We start from the raw sequence: 5,642 nt of genomic DNA, 5'->3' as shown, positions 1-5,642 counted from the left end.
CGTCGTCGTCGGTGCGTCGGTGTCGTCGTGTGTGTGTCCTGGCGTCGTCGGTGTGTGTGTGTGTGTGGTAGTCGGTCCGCGCGCGCGTGTGTGTGTGTGTGGGGGGGGGGGGGTTGCGCGCGCGTGCGTGTGTGTGAACACCAGACGACATTCTCACGGCATATGACCACTGCAATTGACAAATCATGACATGTCAAACCGCAAGAGGGCTTTCCGCGTCTCCAGTCAATGCAGTCTATGTGGATAGATTCGTTAAATGCCGACAGTATGGTGGTACGTAAAATTAGCAGCGTGGGGATTTCCTCTTTTTAAATTAGAATTTAGATGACATTGTCACGTTGCATTTTTTAGAAGGACCACCGACAGCCATCCCTCGAGGATTGCAGTCCTCGTTGTTAGTTCGTGTCGTTACGTTAATAAATGTCCTCTAGAGTACAATATCTGCTTTTAGACTTAAAAACGTGCATGTCGATTGCGCCGCTTGTGAAGTTCAATTAAAAAAAAAGTATATATAGTCCGGGCTAGGGGGCACAGGTGTTTGTTTTTCAACTTATATAATGTTATTTTTTGTTTCCTGTCAATGTTTATGTGCTGATTCCAAATCCGATGTATGACAGCTCGTAAGTGTTGAGCATTTTTTTCTAGAGCACAAAATCCAAAATGGCCATTAGAAAATACACTTTTTTGTAAATAACGGCGATAATATTGTATTTAGACCCCAAGTATGTATGGAATATGTATATAAATTTGGGTATTGTGGACATTTTGGTACTAATACCATTACTCTATCTGGTGTAGTTCTTGAGATATGAACTTTTCATGGTTTTTCTTTTTATGCGATAGCGGCAATTCCTAACGTGAGTAGTCTGGGCTATGTTCAGGGACATATATAACATGTTTTAACAATTTCTCCACAATTCAAATCAGCTGGTTGCAAATCTGATGTATGCCAGTTAATACAGGTTGAGCATTTTTGAATAAAAACAATTAAAAACGGCAGCCAAAAACCTTATGGCAGACATAGATTTTAGTGATTATGTATTGCCAGTTTCCAATTACAACTTTGTTAATCAAGTTTAAAATTTATTACTAATAGTGATAGAACAATCTTATCTATTATATTTACCAGAATGAACATTATATGGACAACCAAGATAGCCCTCATGGCCAAAAATGTTTAGGTAATTGACATCATATTCAGACATACCCTTAATACTGGACAAAGAAATGAAATAATGGACAAATGGTTCGATCACTGTCATGTCACACAAGAACAACGAGTCTCGCTGTACAACACAAGAATGCCTTCATTCAATTATTCAAAAACATCTTCATCATTATCTTCATCTTCCTCATCCACGCTTAGTTCTTCCTGTGGTACCCTCCTCACCACATTTTCGCAGTTTCCTTTACCTCTGCATTTGCAGAACTCCGTACATGCTAGACTGAACTTGGTACAGTTACACATTGCTGATTTGCAGCCAGATTTGCAACCACAGCTGATGAGATGTAATATCTCATCTGGCACAATAGCCTGTTCGTCACAGATATATACAGCCTGGAGCAGGTTAGACTTCTTCTCCCATCCAAACTCTTGAGAATCTAGAGGTGGAGGTGACGGCATGCCAGCAGACTTTCAGAGAACTGTCTGATAGTGGGCACGGGTACAGTGTGGTCTGAAAGCTGCAATTGTTGGTGGTAAGCTGCTTAGTTTTGGTGGTACATGTCTTTTGCCAGCTAGCTTTCGTATGAAAAGAGCTGCTCGCATGGTGTTCAGAGATTCGTCATGCTTCTGTCGGTACAACATGCCTACATATCCCAAACAAGAGTCGACGATTTCATCCAGTAAAGTAGATGAATCTCCTAGCTTGATAGTGTCAGCTAGTGCTTCCAATTGCTTCAGGACTGTTGCCTTGCCAATTCCAGCAAAAGAGGATACGGAATCGCAACCAGTTAGTGCGTGAGCGGCCAGGAAGTTGGGCATAACTTGTGCATGCTTTTTCACAACTTCATTGACATCAATCATAGCGTGATTTCTGGTACATGACTCTGTGAGAAGTTGAACTCTGCTTGGCATGTCGTTTGTTTGCGCATGTAGATGGTAAGCCAGGATCACAAGGACATCTGTGTCGTCAGACACAACTTTGATAGATGAATGCCCTGCCACAGCTTCATTTACCACATGATACGCAATGAGGATGTCAGCTTCCTCATGCGTCACTGGTTTGAGCTGGGTACCAGTACCTACGTCAATGGGACAAGCATCAGGCCCTGTCACAATGATGTTCTTGCCCACGAGAACGTCTGACAAACTCAGTTCATCTACGATCATGCGAATGATCTGCTCTTTGTTAGCTGTAACATTCAAAGTGACAGTTTGCTTTGGTAGTGGGCAATCAGGTGTAAGTTTGTACACACGACTGACACCGTTTGCACGTTGTGCGCGACAGCATGACTTTATGCTGGTCTCATAGTATCTGTCAAACACTACATGCAGAACCTGCGGATACCCGTCTACCCTTCGGCAAAAACAATAGCGTGGCTTGCTGCCAACCGCTGCCAGTAGACGATCGATAAATCGTGCGCCTGTGCATGCCCGTGGTAGAATACGAATGTTTAAATGCTGCACGTGGACTCGGCCCGCGCGCGATTTAAAGCGCGGGAAACGATGCTCGCGCAAGAATGGCCAGCTATGATCTGTACGGTGTGTAGCGCAGCAAACTAGTGCCGCTTGCTAACCTGAATAATCATAAACGATGTCTTTATTTAAGTTTGGCTTTACGTCAGGTGACAGGGACGATCTAAACATTTCTAACATTTAAAAACATTTCTACCGTGTAATAGTATTGCAGTTAAAAATACATACTTTATCATAATTATGTCACTAGCAGCATCTATGAATTCATACGATGACACACTCTTATCTAAATAAAGTTTTTCATAACAATGGTCTGCTGGGCTAGTGAAAGTTAGGTCAGGGCTAGTAGTTTTCCTCAGTTACTAGCCCTATGGTCTAGTGAAATAAGAAGTTAATGTTGAACCCTGGCCTTGTTCTCCTTGCGAAGGGCTTCGTGAAAGTATGTGCTAAGCCGCAAGGATGCGTCATCGGTTAAAGGCACGTAGCTCTAGTGTCCGCCTTATGGCTTCGCGAAACTATGCAGCGTTCGGCCGCCGGTTAGAACAAATTGTGGAGAAATTGTTAAAACATGTTATATTATATATATGTTGTTATATATATGTATTGTATTATATATATGTTCATATATATGTTATATTATATATGTTATATATATATATATATATATATATATATATTTCTAGAGTACATCCTACCATATTTGCGATGTAGATTGATTCATATGTGTCGCATTAGTTATGGATGAATTTGTGTAAAGCAAATTACCGGTGCATGATTTGACTGATATGCAAGCATATGAGCTTCAGTATATGTGTAATTAATATCGAATGCATTTCGGAAGTCTGAAATCTGTTGTGAATGGGCATTCCCCCTCACATGTGCGCGAGCAAGAAAATCGCCGTAGTGTTAAAATCTTCTCGAGTCTATTTTATCGTCATCAACTTAAAGCATTCCTTACGGCAAACATCTTGTCGGCAGAGTAATCTGATTTGATGGGAATACGAGCTATAATAAATAATTAAAAATGTTTAATTTTTTATGGATTTACACCGGGCACTGTTGATCCGCGATCAAACAAGCAATAAACGCATGGTATAGCCAGCAATCCAGCTAGAAATACGTTAGCTGCGCTCTGTGAGTATCAACGTTTTAGGGTCGTTGAGAGAACTGGCAGTATAGAAACGCTCACAGCCTATAGAAATAATACACGCGTGTGCTTTTAGTGTCGCTTTTCTGCTCACTGAGATATGAATAGCGACATTTTCTATATATGCACTTGCGCTAAATGTTGTGCAGATGACTTGCGAAGCATTTTGGTGGAAAACACCTTATTACATTATTGAGAGATATAATATGGAGTGAGCGCATGCATAGTGACATGGACTGATATCATTTTAAATGTTGTGCTACCATAATATCAAGAGCTAATGATACTTTAATAATAATAATAATAATAGCTATTATTAGCGCTTGGTAATATTTAGTAGGCCTACATTATATCAACCGTTATATTAATCTATGGCATATCAAATCCAACAGGGGGTGTGGTTATATAGGCACTACGGAGCGAAGTGTAATGCATGTGTTTAGTGGAGAGTAGGCCTATAGCGAAACAAGAATTAGAGAACCCCGATAAAACAACAATATTTCGAAACTAGTAATCCAATTTTATATTAGTAAAAACTCTGAATATAATAAAACACGCGTAACTATGTCGTAAAATTTTTAACTGAGTGCTCGTTCATATTCCCAATATGTTAGGCTGCCCAATACTTTGCAACAACGATGCACACGCACACACGCGCCCACGCACGCTCGCGCCCACGCACGCTCGCACGCACACGCGCATCCACACGCCCACACGCCCACACACTCACTGGCAAACGAACACAAATGCGACGCATGCACGCAACATGTTTTTGAGCCTAGTGACAGTAGCAGGTGTTGCGGAGTGCAGAAACTTTGCGAAATGCACTTTTTTGGCAACAGGCTAGTTAAATTGTCAAATGATCCGAAAGCGCTTCGTCCGATTTACTAACGGCGCTAATATTTCTATTGCACTTATACAGCCACAATCGTTATTGGTAGACGCGGCAGGGACAAATGTTCTTTTATTCCTTCACCTCAGTTTATTTTCGTGAATTGATGCTTTTTAAATGCACCAACGAAGCTTCATATAACCAGAGTGTGTATCCTATATCATATCGGTATGCCGATGTGGCTCTCGCGATATTTTAAACGGACACGTAATGGAGTTGAAAAAACGTTATGTGCCCGAGGCAGTTAAATAAAATATAGTAATTAACTGGCCGAAGAAAGCTATCGATCGAAGCGAGTGACACTACAGCCCGCGCACTCTCTACACACACACACACACACACACACACACACACACACACACACACAGAGAAAGAGAGAGAGAGAGGAGAGAGAGAGCCAGAGAGAGAGAGAGAGAGAGAGAGAGCGAGAGAGAGAGAGAGAAGAGAGACGAGAGAGAGAGAGAGGGAGCGAGAGAGAGGAGAGGAGACAATTATTAGAAGCGTTGCGTGTACATAATACAGTGTATTGTAGGTATATAGCACCATAGTGACTCGCTCGGCTGACCCTAAATAGCGGTGCGAGAAGACGGCCGGAAACATGAAGTGGGTTGAGGAAAAGTAGAAACGGATAGAAGGGGGGGAGAGAAGTAAGAGAGAGGGAAGAGGGAAGAGGCAAGAGGGGGAAGAGAGCAGAGGTGAAGAGGGATAAAGAAAGAATGGGAAGAGAAATAGAGAAGAGAATAATTATGGGAAATAAATAACCAAAGTTACGAGGGATGCGGAAAGAGAGGGTGAGAGATAAAATAGGTCATGGATCGCGAAAGAGAGGGTGAGAGATAATAGGTCGAATAGATCGATAGATTAGATGGATAGATAGAGTAGATATGATAGACTAAGATTAGATTAGATAATAGATAGATAATACGATAGATAGGATATCAGAATAGATAGGATAAGATAGATTA

The sequence above is a fragment of the Priapulus caudatus genome, unplaced genomic scaffold (genome assembly GCF_000485595.1).
Source record: "Priapulus caudatus unplaced genomic scaffold, Priapulus_caudatus-5.0.1 Scaffold211, whole genome shotgun sequence".
In the NCBI taxonomy this organism is placed as follows: Eukaryota; Metazoa; Priapulida; class Priapulimorpha; order Priapulimorphida; family Priapulidae; genus Priapulus; species Priapulus caudatus.
The sequence above is the reverse complement of the archived record's forward strand: the minus strand, read 5'-3'. Positions refer to the sequence as shown.